The 15,562-nt window shown below is 39.9% G+C and overlaps 1 protein-coding gene across 3 annotated transcripts in view; it reads left to right on the top strand.

The window, feature by feature from the left end:
• The first annotated feature begins 5,155 nt into the window (after positions 1-5,155).
• Positions 5,156-15,562, top strand: part of LOC139533026 (RNA-binding Raly-like protein) — a 150,943-nt gene continuing 140,536 nt past the window's right edge. For 2 of the 3 annotated variants that reach the window (XM_071331186.1, XM_071331184.1), the window contains exon 1: positions 5,156-6,087. The gene's annotated coding sequence lies outside the window, so the exon portion shown is untranslated. The remainder of the gene's footprint in view (positions 6,088-15,562) is intronic. The other variant, XM_071331185.1, reaches the window with a different exon arrangement.

Here is a 15,562-nt window from a genome sequence, read left to right as displayed (position 1 = left end):
CGTTCATATCAGACTGTAAATTGTGTGAATATGGCACGGGAAGAACCCAATCCCCAATAATGACTTGTTAATCCGATCACCGTTGTGTCTGTGCAGTCCATTTGTTTCTGAATTGAGTGCAATATCCATTGGCAACAATTACACATTTCCTAGGAGTCCATAACAAAAGTATCATTTAGAAAATGCTAAATCCATAATTGTGACAGTGGAAATTAATTCAGTCCATATTGTGTATTAATCAACGCAGCGGGAGCTTGGACTCTGTTGGCAAAGTCGTGACTGGGCTGTGACCATGTAAGGAATCAGTGTCCCTTGTCTAAGTCTGAGCAATTCAATCTCATTCCCAGCAATAAAACTCAAAATGCCATAAATAGTCAAAGCTTAATCAATGGTCTCGTTTGGGTCTTGTGCTATGTGCTTTGGCTAATAATTCATTTTAGAATATGGATTAAACCTTCACTTCAAAATTCCCAAACTGATTCCCATGGTGTGCATTTGTTTCTTCAGCTCTTGCGTGTATTTGATTACACTATTGTATGAAGCTGAGACATTAGTTAGTACCATAGCAATCAAGCTCATTTAATTTCCAAAACATGTACACCTGTATAAGAGAGGCCATACAAATAAAAATTTCCAGGTTTTGCTCAAAGCGAAAAGGCAATTATTAAGTGGAAAGTTGTATTTTCAGGCATCTCAAACCGCATATGTTTTAAATGCCTCAGGTGATATCCAGACATTCATTTTTTTCATCTCTCTCGGGAAACATCACAGAGAAATCTCAATCAAGCCCTTTCACGAGCCTCTACCCCGGGTCCGGGATCACCCCCCACCCCCCCCACACACTGATTAGCATAGCTAGCATAGCTTCACAAGTAGATAGTAGCATCTAAATATCATTAAATCACAAGTCCAAGACACCAGATGAAAGATACAGATCTTGTGAATAAAGCCACCATTTCAGATTTTTCAAATGTTTTACAGGGAAGACACAATATGTAAATCTATTAGCTAAACACGTTAGCAAAATACACCACTTTTCTAACTCCATCAGTTTCTTACTCCTTCAGGTGCTATCACCAATTCGGCTAAACTAAGATATTGATAGCCAATAACCTATAAAAAACCTCTTCAGATGACAGTCTGATAACATATTTATGGTATAGGATAGGTGTTGTTAGAAAAAAGTGCATATTTCAGGTAGAAATCACAGTTTACAATTGCACCGACCATCACAAATCGACTAGAATTACTAGATAGAGCAACGTGTATGACCAATTTACTCATCATAAAACATTTCATAAAAATAGACAAAGCATAGCAATGGAAAGACCCAGTTCTTGTGATTTCAGACCATATTTCAGATTTTCTAAGCGTTTTTCAGCGAAAACACAATAAATCGATAAGTTAGCATACCACATGTGCAAACGTTACCAGAGCATCGATTCCAGCCAAAGAGCGCTATAACGTAATCACCGCCAAAATATATTAATTTTTTCACTAACCTTCTCAGAATTCTTCAGATGACACTCCTGTAACATCATTTTACAACATACATATACAGTTTGTTCGAAAAGGTGCATATTTAGCCATACAAAACCGTGGTTACACAATAAAAATACTAGGAAATCAAGCCTCAATATGTCTGACGTCATCTATCAGAGTGATCTAGTTTAATTGAAAGCTAATCATATACTTGACTAAAAAATACAGGGTTGACAGGAATCGAAAGACAAATTAGTTCTTAATGCAACCGCTGACTTACATTTTTAAAATTATCCTTACTTTTCAATACAGGGTTCGCCAAGTGACGCGATAACAAACAAAATGGCGAAATATGCGTTTAAAATATTTCGACAGAACAACGATTTATCATATTAAATATTGCTTACTTTGAGCTGTTCTTCCATCAGATTCTTGGGCAATGTATCCTTTCTATGTTATAAACGTCTTTTGGTCGATAGATGTCCTCTGTCCTTCGAAATGTCCACCACCAACGACCGACACCCCGAAACGTTTCCAAAGCTAAAAAGGGCACGACAAAGAAATTCCTCAAAATCGCACTAAACGGATATAAATTGCTATAAAACGGTTCAAATTAACTACATTATGATGTTTTTAACAACTATAACGACTGAAAACATGACCGGAGAAATCTAACTAGTTAAACAACGATTTGGAATGAGGCAGGTCCGATGTCCATCTTGCTTGTGGCGCGCGGAGAGAGAGAAAGGTCTTCCCACGTTTTGTGGTTTTATATGGGCTGGGATTGTGCAATAGACTCCATTCAAAACGTGATGACGTACAGACACCCAGAGGAAGACGTAGGCAGTGTCGGTTTCTTCATAGCATTCACTGTCGCCTTAAAAACAGACTCCAGATCAGGGGTAAAAATTTCTGAAATCTGACCCCTGTCATGAAAAGTGCTGTAGATATTGTTCTGTACCACTCAGAGACAAAATTCCAACTTCTATAGAAACTAGAAGGTGTTTTCTATCCAATAATAACAATAATATGCATATTGTACGATCAAGAATTTAGCACGAGGCAGTTTAATTTGGAGACCCAAATATGCTAATGCGGAACAGCACCCCCTATAGTTGCAAGAAGTTAAAGCATTCGGTAAAACAGAATATTTTATATTGATTAGATACGCACATAGACTGAGAACAATGAATCAGTCCATAATTAATGCACACACATTTATTGATTTATGTTTCCCTTGGAGGATGAGGATGTTGAGTGCTCAGAGACCCAAAGGTTGATTGAACTTTGACCCTGGCTGTCTCTGTGGCTTCTTTATGCGTTATGGTCTTGGGGGGAAATGGTTTCAAAGGATGTGACATATTTACTGTATTTCTGACTATATTTACTGTATTCTCTTAACTCAAATGAATCTGTTCTTGGGTCAAATTGTTAAATGTTTCCTTGTTTTTGATCATTGACATTATGGTGCTGAACTAAGCCAGTTGTTATTCATAACACCAAGGGGTCCAGGTTTAGATAACGGGGCTGGCTAATATTGGAATATACAGTACAGTGGATAGGGAAAGCTTACCATATCGATGTGACACAATGATAAAAGCTGTTATTGATATATCTTATTTCAGATATTCATAAAGGGCATTCCTTTAACCTTGGTGCTCTTTGTGATAAAGAATGGGCGCCGCCACCTCTGAATAAAAATGGTCTGTCATTGTAAACATTATGCCTTATATTCTGTTTATTGTGATGTACATAAAATCATGTCAAAGTTGATGCAAAATCTCTGTAGCACTGTCACGTGTAAATAACAATCGTAATATCACACTGCTTAGTTTATTTTGTATTTTATTTCACACTTATTTTACCAGGTAAGTTGACTGAGAACACATTCTCATTTACAGCAATGACCTGGGGAATAGTTACAGGGGTGAGGAGGGGGATGAATGTAAGCTGGGGATGATTAGGTGACCGTATGAAGGCCAGATTGGGAATTTAGCCAGGACACCGGGGTTAACACCCCTACTCTTACAATAAGTGCCATGGGATCTTTTAGTGACCACAGAGAGTCAGGACACCCGTTTAACGTTCCATCCGAAAGATGACACCCTACACAGGGCAATGTCCCCAATCACTGCCCTGGGGCATTGGGATATTGTTTTAGACCAGACAAAAGGGGGCCTCCTACTGGCCCTCCAACACCACTTCCAGCAGCATCTGGTCTTCCATCCAGGGACCAACACTGCTTAGCTTTAGAAGCAAGCCAGCAGTGGGATGCAGGGTGGTATGCTTTTTGTAATAAAAAAAAGATTGGCTGCAAAGGGGAAAAAATACAGTCATAACCTATTGTATTATCTTAACATGCAAAAATGAAAAAGATATGGTTTCCATTTTGTTATCTTCCTTGTTGGTTACTGGACTCAGGGAAATGTAGAAAATATCAGGGTTCGTATGTATCAAACATCTCAGAGTAGTAGTGCTGATTTAGGATCAGTTTTGCCTTTTAGATCACAATGATTAAGAATACATGGGCAGGGGGGACTAGATCCTAGATCAGCACGCCTACTGGCCTCTGATATCATGATGATCTGGTGGGATCACTATGTGTCGTTGAGGGGCAAACCACAGCCATGTACACATATGGCTTTGAGGCAAACTACCTGCTTCCACCCATATTCCATGAATGAGTCATACTGTAGAGGTCTGGGACCCAAGGCTTCCAATGGTACTTCCTATAAGGTCATCAAGACCACTAGGCACAGATAGGCATTCATCTGATGAGTACAGTACATTTGAATGAAAAAAGTCAGATTCACTCTGGAGCAGGAATGACATAAACTATGACAGGTGCCTCCTATGATGTAATCTTAGCAGTTAGCACATTGGGAATGACATATTGAATGACATTAAATGTCCCAGTAGTGTATTTAGGTAAACGCTCTCGTTCTGAATCTGATGGACTGTTGCAGGTACACAACAGTCAACAGTGAATGCTGTCGAATTCCACCCTGGGGATAGCAGTGTGTTGTTAGATGTTAGATCACGAATAACAAAATAACATGCTTTACACTGTAGCCTTTAGAGAGGTATGTGACAAGAAAACATCAATCAAAACACGCTAATGGGTGAATAAGATTTTCCTCGCCATACTCATGCACACTATTGGCATTCAACCTGCATGGTCGAACAGCTTTCATTGAACACACTGATTTAGAGTGCACAGCTAAATTGCAGCGCAATGCTGAGCAAGCATGCACTGAAAGGAGTAATGTTAACAGTAGCCTTCAGTGCATGGACAGCGCATCTTGTATTTTCAGTTACTGAAGAGTTAAGTCTACTGTTCACATTCAGTGCATGCTTAGTCTGATTACCATTGCTGTATGCTACTTTACCTGTGCAAACTCTACAAGCCACTCTTGGTACACTTGTAACAAGAGTGGCTTATACCAAACGAAAATAGCCAATATCATACAGTAGACCTACTTGGCATTACAAATCGCTGGGATACAGCAACAATCACGTCCAAATGACTGCTAGATAGTGAAGGAAGCAACCAGAAGTTGAAAGAACAGCCTTGATGTTACGTAGGCTCTGACATCGAGTGAGCGCTGCATCTTTAAAAAGAAAAAAAATATAGAAGAAAAAACACAACCAGCTCAGTCATAACTGTAGAATGATAAGGACTACCTCTTTTACTTTTGGAGAGCGGCGAGCCGTTCGGAGAGTATTCGGCTTCAGCTGTTCTACGCTAGTCGCTCATTGCTGGATGTCGGGCTGATTCTGAGTCACATGACAGAACCGGAGGCTGAGATCTAGAGAAAAGCACATCATTTCGGGCTTGCACCGCCATACTGTATTTTGTGCCATATCACATTTTTATTGCAACATTTTACTCCCGCTCGGTGAGTACATTTCCAATGGCTTTTTCTAAGCATTTTTTGTCTTTTTAATTACTCTTTTTATTTTTCCTCCTTTTGCTGGTGTTTAAGATGATATTTGAAGTGGTGGTTTTTAGCGTTTTTCCATCCAGGCTTCAAGTTTTTAGCATGCAGTGATTCTGAATCATGTGTACCGAGATGGGTAACGGTTTGCATCGGGCACTGGAGATTCGTGCTTGCAGTCTTGTGAAATCATGAAACTGGTTTTTCAACCAAGCGGGTTGTCAGTCTAATATTTTTCTAATGTAGTTTTACTGGTGGTTTTCAAACATTTTTATTTTTTGTTTCTGTCGACTTTTGCTGTTGCTATGCTTTGCTTTGTATTTTGCAGTGTTGTTTATACGAGTTTTGTGATTTTGGTGTCTCGGTGCTCACTGACCAAGCCTTTGCTTTTATTTTGGTCCTCTTTTCTTTAAAGGAATCATTTTTAAACCTGATGACGTTTTAACTTGAAACTTTTCTTGCAGCTCACTGATCACAGGTTTGTTTCTTTTTGTGTTTCTTTCATTTTTTCGATTTATTATACTTTTGCAGATATCAGTGTCAAGTATTTTTGGAAGTATCATTTTTCATAGATGGTGCTGAGTGGACGAGGAGTGTTTTGATTCTTGGGTCAATGCGTTTTTGTTTTCTGTTTCAACGAGGATGAACAGACATTCTCCCTTTGCAGGTATATAATGAGTGGATTAGTTGTCACACCTTTAGTGCCTGTGTATTTGCAATAAAAAGCAAGGTGGTACAGAAATATGCACCTGTGGCTGATGTATTATTTTGTGAGGGAATATTGCGTTTATTACAGTATAGGCCTGATGCATTTGAAGGTTGTCTGAAGGTTTTGCACAATAATACTTGGTAATAGGCCAACTCAATGAAAACGAATAAAAAACACATGCAGGTTGGTACAGTATAATGAGTTTCCTTCTGATCAACAATCACCAAGTCGCCGCATGAAGATGGTAGAGGATAACACTTCTGATGTAAGAATGTAAGTACGGTTCTCTGAAATTCTACCATGGTCCCGATAATAAATACAGCAGATCCAAAGTCTATTGCTCACTTTATTAAATATGCACCATATGACATACCGTAGCCTATAGGCCATCCAGGCTGTTGCACCGATACAGTTTAGTTCCGCGGAAAATAAACCGGCGCTCGAGCCAATTACATCCACATTTCCTTCAGAGTGCATCATTGTGGATTAGATGAAGAAATGACTGAGAAAATAATTGGCAATACAATGCACGCGCATAGGCTACCCTGTGAACTAATGGTACTTAAACAATGCGTCCGTGCATGGTCTTTCTGTTGAAGGCAATCCATTTCGATACAGCTTTTAAAGGCTATTAGGGATGGTCCTTATTCCCTTCACCCCCTCCCCTCGCCAGTCATGGTCTGTTTGTGTGGTTCACACTTGTAGTCAATCTCTTTGTTATGATTGCAGTAGTGTAGGTACACTGTAGAGAGGTGTTGCTATGTGGTTATTGTGATTTGGTCTAAATTAGATTATGATTTGGCATATTTGTAGTAATAGTAGCTATAGGTTACTGTTTACATAGTAACAGCCAACTCCAAAATGCTGTATAGGTATCATAATCTATCAATAAGATGTATGTACCCTCTGTAGGTGTTGAAAGGTATTTCTGACATATTGATAAAAAATACCTCTGACACGTCTCCTGCTGGGCGTTATGATGAGGCTGCATTACTTCCTGCAGTTGTTGTGTCTGCCCTCTAGGCAGCTCCCCTGTTATCTGGGCCCAGCCAGCCTCGCACAGCCTCGCTATAAATGAAAACTGAAAAATATGATAGCTCATATGTGAAGATACCTTGGCTCTCATCATGAATAATACCTCTGACAGGAAAGTCCTGTTGACATACAGTTGAAGTCGGAAGTTTACATACACCTTGGCCAAATACATTTAAACTTACACAATTCCTGACATTTAATCTTAGTCAAAATTCCTTGTCTTAGGTCAGTTAGGATCACCACTTTATTTTAAGAATGTGAAATGTCAAAATAATAGTTGAGAGAATGATTTATTTCAGCTTTTATTTCTTTCATCACATTCCCATTGGGTCAGAAGTTTACATACACTCAATTAGAATTTGGTACCATTGTCTTTAAATTGTTTAACTTGGGTCAAACGTTTCGGGTAGCTTCCCACAATAAGTTGGATGAATTTTGTCCCATTCCTCCTGACAGCTGGTGTAACTGAGTCAGGTTTGTAGGGCTCCTTGCTCGCACACACTTTTTCAGTTCTGCCCACCAATGTTCTATAGGATTGAGGTCAGGGCTTTGTGATGGCCACTCCAATACCTTGACTTTGTTGTCCTTAAGCCATTTTGCCACAACTTTGGAAGTATGCTTTGGGTCATTGTCCATTTGGAAGACCCATTTGCGACCAAGCTTTTAACTTCCTGACTGATGTCTTGAGATGTTGCTTCAATATATCCACATAATTTTCCGTCCTCATGATGCCATCTATTTTGTGAAGTGCACCAGTCCCTCCTGCAGCAAAGCACCCCCACAACATGATTCTGCCACCCCTGTGCTTCACAGTTGGGATGGTGTTCTTCGGCTTGCAAGCATCCCCCTTTTTCCTCCAAACATAACGATGGTCATTATGGCCTAACAGTTCTATTTTTGTTTCATCAGACCAGAGGACATTTCTCCAAAAAGTACAATCTTTGTCCCCATGTGCAGTTGCGAACCATAGTCTGGCTTTTTTATGGTCGTTTTGGAACAGTGGCTTCGTCCTTGCTGAGCAGCTTTTCAGGTTATGTCGATATAGGACTCGTTTTACTGTGGATATAGATACTTTTGTACCTGTTATCTCTAGCATCTTCACAAGATCCTTTGCTGTTGTTCTGGGATTGATTTGCACTTTTCGCACTAAAGTACGTTCATCTCTAGGAGACAGAACGCGTCTCAATCCTGAGCGGTATGACGGCTGTGTGGACCCATGGTGTTTATACTGGCATACTATTGTTTGTACAGATGAACGTGGTACGTTCAGGCGTTTGGAAATTACTCCCAAGGATGAACCAGACTTGTGGAGGTCTGCAATTTTTTTTCTGAGGTCTTGGCTGAATTCTTTTGATTTTCCCATGATGTCAAGCAAAGAGGCACTGAGTTTGAAGGTAGGCCCTGAAAGACATCCACAGGTACACCTCCTATTGACTCAAATGATGTCAATTAGCCTATCAGAAGCTTCTAAAGCCATGACATCCTTTTCTGGAATTTTCCAAGCTGTTTAAAGGCACAGTCAATTTAGTGTATGTAAACTTCTGACCCACTGGAATTGTGATACAGTGAATTATAAGTGAAATAATCTGTCTGTGAACAATTGTTGGAAAAATGACTTGTGTCATGCACAAAGTAGATGTCCTAACCGACTTGCCAAAACTATAGTTTGTTTAGCAAGAAATTTGTGGAGTGGTTGAAAAACGAGTTTTAATGACTCAAACCTAAGTGTATGTAAACTTCCGACTTCAACTGTACTTGCGTGCCTTGTCCATGATTGTGTGTGTGTGTGTGTGTGTGTGTGTGTGTGTGTGTGTGTGTGTGTGTGTGTGTGTGTGTGTGTGTGTGTGTGTGTGTGTGTGTGTGTGTGTGTGTGTGTGTGTGTGTGTGTGTGTGTTTTGTTTGTGTGTACTGTTCAGGGACACTGCACACAACCCAACTGGCTGGGTCAAAATAGTCCAGTGTGTGTTGTGTCCAATATTTATCCAGCGCTGGGTTACCAAATAACCCAAATTGATTTGTTTTTAACCCAGCCAGTTGGGTTTTTGGGGGTGTATTCAGAATATTGTTGTCGTTTTATCCCATGTAGCCATTGAAAAGGTTAAGGCTTCTAACTCTGTCAGTATATTCTGTATCCATGAAAATGCTCCTTCCTCAGATCCCCATGTCATCAAAGCTGCAGGGTGTGTGGGACAGGAATCAAAGAGTCTTTCAACAGAACTGTCTGATCTCTTAGAGGATTGGCCACAAGTAACCAATAGCTGAGTCCATGAAAAGGAACTCAGGGCTTCAAGGATGGTGGCATGCATATGGGATAGGAAGCTATTTTCACTTCTGTTACCTGAGTTCCCAGTTACACATCGTGGTGAAGAGAATCAAATTAAATAAGTCATGAAATCACATTCTAAGGTTTGGTGGGAAAGCAGGGCCTGTGAGTTTAGCCTGTGGTATATGAAGACCTTCATTGCAATGTAGTTATCAATTATTCAGTAGTTCTTCATTTTGATTGTTGAATATTCTTTGCTTCATCTCCTTGGGCTTTAGAGCTTGATATTAGTGAGTGTGTGCATCCTAAATGGGACCCTATTCCTTATCAAGTGTGCACCACTTTTGACCCAAGGCATATAGGGCCCTATATAGTGCACTATATACTATATAGGGGATAGGGTGTCATTTGGGACGCACAGATTGTTCTGTCATTCCTGTTGTCAAAGACACCAGCCACCCAAGTCATAGACTGTTCTCTCTGCTTCCGCACGGCAAGCGGTACCAGAGCGCCAAGTCTGGGATTAAAAGGCTCCTGAACAGCTTCTATCCCCAAGCCATAAGACTGCTGAACAGTTAATCAAATGGCTACCCAGACTTTTTGCATTGACCCCCTTTTTCTTTGCAGTGACATTCTTGCACCGGCTCTATGCACGCTCTCTGGACTCCACCCACACACTCACACATACTGCACTGACACACAAACACACACTCACACAATATTTATGCTCACACACACACACACACACACACACACACACACACACACACACACACACACACACACACACACACACACACACACACACACACACACACACACACACGCATGCATGCATATTGACACCACACTCACACATAGACACACTTTCACACTCTTCATATATTCTGTTGCTACTCTGTTTATTATCTATCCTGATTGCCTAGTCACTGTTACCCCTACCTACATGTACATACTACCTCGTACCTCTGCACATTGACTCGGTACTGATATACTCTTTGTATATAGTCTCGTTATTGTTATTTTATTGTGTTACTATTTCCTTTCTTTTTTTTTGCTAATCTTTTGTTACTTTTTAACTATGCGTTGTTGGGAAAGTAAGCATTTCACAGTAAAGTTGTATTCGGTGCATGTGACAAATATATTTTTTTCTTCATTTTTTATTGCTCATTCTCAGCCACTCTTTTTTTACCTTATATTGGCTCTGGCTCCATTGTCTATGTATGGCAATCTCCCATAAATAAACAATTCCTTATTATGAAAACAAACTCCCATATTTTGCACTCCACTCATATCTTAATGAGTGGTTGGATTATAAATGAGTAAAAAAACATTTTTCTCTCAATGAGGCGTTCCTCTCCTTAGCTCCATTCTCCTTTTGAAGAGATAAACAGCTTACCCATTCCCCTTTTTTTTAACCGTTATGTACCTCGAGGTCCCCTTTTCTTAGCTGTTAATTTGATAAGTGAAAGGATATCTCACTTAGTAATCATATTCTATACAATTAAACCCGTATCTGAAGAATTGGACCGGACTGAACGACTTTTCAGTGCCAATTATGTGGAACCATTTGAGTTATAATTCTCCACTTAAATGAGCCGTTCATGACACATTGGGACTCAATTGTGTGTGAGGATTGCTGATGAAATAGTGGTTTTAGAACAAATGACATTTTATTAGTTCGTTAATATCGTGATTGATTATGGAAACTCATTTAGAAAGACACTCTTATCCAGAGCTTCCCATGTTAGTTTTATATTTTGTTTTTAATGATTGTGTATGCTGAAGGTGGTAACTCAATAGCTTAATGCTTACTTCTGGGCAAGCTTATCCACATACTATTGCAAAAGAGCTTCTGAATAGACACTACTGAAAAAGGCAAGTTGTCATTCAGTCTTGATATTGCTGTTGTCGACTGTGGACAACAGCAGTCAATTTTGTGCTGCATTACGGGGAGTGACTGAATCATCCCCCCATGATTTGACCTCTCTGTTTAGGACAGTATGTCTCATCTGTCTGTCTTCATGGCTCTTTATAAGGTTGACCCCTCACTTACCCCCATCTATCTGGAGCTAAAGCACACTGCATCTTTCTCTTCTCTTTTGAATGTGATCAGAGTAGAGCCCCACAATATTGATGATAGGCCTACTCTATATCTACCCGACAGCAATATCAACTCTCTCTCTGTCTCTTTATTTTTTTATTTCGCTCTTGCCCCTGCTGAGTAAGTGTGTGTGTGTGTGCGTATGAGTGTGAAAGAAAAGAATAACTGAAAGCACCATGTCACGCTCCATTCATTTTGGGCCTGGCAAATTAGGCATTGCACATCATTTCTTTCTTTCCTTCTTTCTCTCTATTCTGTATCCCCAAATCCACTCTTGGGATGATTCCTAAATGAGTTTTGGAGAAAGAGAAATCATATTTGCAGCGAGTTTTAGTCTTCTTCATCCTTCAGACCTAATTTACTCTCTTCTCTATTATCATTGGGTTGTGACTGGTGTCATATTTCAAATAGTTCGATTTCTCCCATATCCACCAGCATGGGACCAGGGATGTATACACACCAAATACCCAACAAATCATAGGGTACAGTACACTTAGTGAATTGCCTTTATGTGTGCCAATACATTTACAGTATATCACACATTATCTGTCCTTGCTTGGAAAATATTTATCATTCAAAGTTATTTCCCTTTGCTCACAGATTCCCTGAATCTTAAACAGAAACCCAACTGGCAAGAGACCATCCAATTTTGTCATTTAACATTTTTTATCGGGGGGGGGTTACAGGTACAAAAAAACTATTAAAAAAATGCATAACCCCAACCCATTTCTCACCTCATTCAAGGAGCTATCGTCGTTAATTAACATAATATATGCAAAGCATTGAATATTTAAATTATGCACTGTGAATTTTGTAACTTTGGTTCAGAAGCATTTAACTGCAGGGCACTCCCACATCATGTGAAGGAATGTGCCTTCCTAATTTAGGGGACACAGTGAACAGTTGGGAGTTGGGGTTCAATATCATCGTAAAACGTTTCCTTGGTGTTAGATACAGTCTGTGAACAAACTTGAAATGTATACATTTTGCTTCGGATTACGGGATGCCAAGGTCATATTTTACCATAGTCTCTTCCAGTTAAAGGGTTGTTCAGATTCAATTAGATCTGTGGACCATACTTTAATGGCTAGCTCAGAATATGAGCTTTCCAAAAGGTATGTATATATTATAGAGATCAGTCCTTTCAGGAGCCCAGATCATTTATAAACCCCATCATTGGATGGTGCGGTAGTTGAATTTCCCAAAGGACAGCATAGCTGACATAAATTGTAAATATAGAAAAACATGAGTTGCCTGGCATTGTGTATGTATCTTTAACATCTTGGAATGTTCAGAAACCATAATTGTTCAGGATATCGGTAAGGGTACGGGTTCCACATTTGGATCATTGGGGGGATGAAAAGGGGTACCCTACAGATCGCAAGGTATTATTGTGAAATATTGGAGTATGGGCATGCCATTTTGATTCCCAGTTACATTGTTTTTCAATTTTGCACCAAATAGAAATTGTTTGAGCAATAATAGGACCAAAGCGTAGTTTATATTGTTTAAAGGATATATCAATGAAGACAACCTTTGCATTTTATTACGAAATCTGCAGTTTTGCTTACATGGATGTATATAATTATGGTATGTGGGCATGTAGGGTAATTTGCACCACCAAATTAAATAAAACACTGAATTATATGATGTCTATGGATTGCACACCAAGTGCTAACTTTGGCTTGTTCATAACCATAGAGACAGTGATTAAGCGATGAAGCGAATTTCAGGACCATTGACTGGTTTTGTGATAAGGTACTTTCAATCATTGACAGTTCAGGACAATCGACACTGATTTTGTGAAAAACTATTTCAGGACCATGGACAGTGATTTAGTGATAAAGCCCATTTCAGGACCTTGGACAGCACTTTTGTGACATTCTTTTCAAGACCATGGACAGTTCAACGTTAGGGCATTGCATGATAACCCTTTATCAGAACCACGGACAACTCCAATTTCTGCAGGAGTACATTTCTGCACCAAGGACCGTCCAGACATAATAACTGTACACTTATCTCTAATTAGAACAAATATACCAGACTACTATATACCAGACTACTGTAATACAAAGATAAAATGTTCTGGTGAGAGTGAGTGTGTTTGCTTCTATTGCTCTCTCATTGTATATCGATGTGCACATTATTTTATCCTTGCAGCTGATTATATCGGGATTCACTTCATGGAATCAATTTCACAGCCTATTTCAGTAGCATCCCTTCCAAGATCAGACTGAATGTCATTTTAGAGAAGGATTTGTCTCGCTTCAGGTGCACAAGCTTTTCCAATGTATTTACTTTTCTCAATGTATCATATTCGCTTGCAGGGGGAAAAAATCATAATTAATGTGTCAAAGACTTACCCTCGGGCTTGTGTACAACTAGACAGTGACTGCTCAACAGTCTCAACGTATACATCTTTTCACACTCTGGATTGTATTATGTTCGTAAAATGCTAGAGAAATGATTGGGCAAAACAAACAAGTTAAACACACGCCTGTACGCACGAATGCAAACACACACGCACACACACATACAGTACACACACACACACACACCGTTGCTAGTGATATTTTGGGAATATGTGGAGTGAATAATGACAAGATTCGTGACACAGTAACGCGCTAACTGGTTTTGACAGTCACACACAACACAACTCACCATTTACGTTGCTGTAACAAGCTTTGATGATGACAATGTGTCTTCATGACATGTCTGTGCGCTCTGTCTGGTTTGGGTGCTGACAGTGACTTCCCTGTCTGTGTGTGTGTTCTGTCTGTATTTGAAGTTGACAATCCACGTGTCTCACTCCTGTGTCCTAATGGAGACAAAGATGGTTTCTGACTCAGAGTACACAAAGCTAAAATAATGGTGACATCTCAAGTGTCTTTGACTTCAACACACTCACATTCATCTCTATTTCAGATGTGTTGTCTTCATTCTATTTGGATATATTTATTCCTGCCTTTTTCGACCTCTATCTCCATCCTTTTTTGAGCCTGTCTCGATCCCTCTGAGCCTGGCCATTGGAATACACCATTAACTTAATCTCCTACCTAAAATAGTTGGCTTTATTGAAGGATTTAGTAAATAGTTTAAATCTCAATATTTCTTTATTGTGATGTTGTTATATGAGAGAGTTCATATAGAGCTCATTCCAATATGTCCCTTTTAGACACATTTATTTAAAGTGACGTTTAGGGGAATCTGCTGAATTTTGGATGCTGAGAGCTGGGTCTTCACAACAAATTGTACGTTTGATATTTGGTTGTAAGAGAGTACTCAGTAAAGCATTTTCTACTATAAAGAGCTCAGTATTTTACAAAGGGTTCCACCTAAATACAATGATTCTAGGCATAGTAAAAGGAAAGGACTTGATCCATGTTCCTCAAGCACATATCGGACATGGCTATGTGACTGTGTGATATTTAGAGAGTCTGGGAAAGAACAACAAACAAACCAACAAGGAGGCAGATGAGAGGTCTGTGGCCCTCCAGAGCAGGTGGTGAAGGCTGACAGATGCTGCAGAGAAGCACTGAAGCAGATAATGCCCTGCCTGGCTCCCCAGATGACCTCTGGGACCCGATTTAAGGAGGATTTTCCCCCATCTAGGTCAGCTCCATGCTGGCTCTACCACTGGACTCATCTGTTCTGACTAGTTCTGTTGGACTCAGCTGTTCTGACTGGTTCTGTTGGACTCAGCTGTTCTGACTGGTTCTGTTGGACTCAGCTGGTCTAACTGGTTCTGTTGGACTCAGCTGTCCTAACTGGTTCTGTTAGACTCAGCTGTTTTGACTGGTTCTGTTCAGAGTATGGTAGTAGGTGCCAAATGCACCGGTTTGCGTGTGTCAAGAGCTGCAACGCTGCTGTTTTTTTCACGCTCAAAGGTTTCTTGTGTGTATCAAGAATGGTCCACCACCCAAAGGACACCCAGCCAACTTGACACAACTGTGGGAAGCATTGAAGTCAACATAGGCCAGCATCCCTGTGGAACGCTTTCGACACCTTGTAGAGTCCATGCCCGGACGAAT

The sequence above is a fragment of the Salvelinus alpinus genome, chromosome 10, assembly GCF_045679555.1.
Source record: "Salvelinus alpinus chromosome 10, SLU_Salpinus.1, whole genome shotgun sequence".
Lineage (NCBI taxonomy): Eukaryota > Metazoa > Chordata > Actinopteri > Salmoniformes > Salmonidae > Salvelinus > Salvelinus alpinus.
This window is presented reverse-complemented; position numbering and strand designations above follow the sequence as displayed.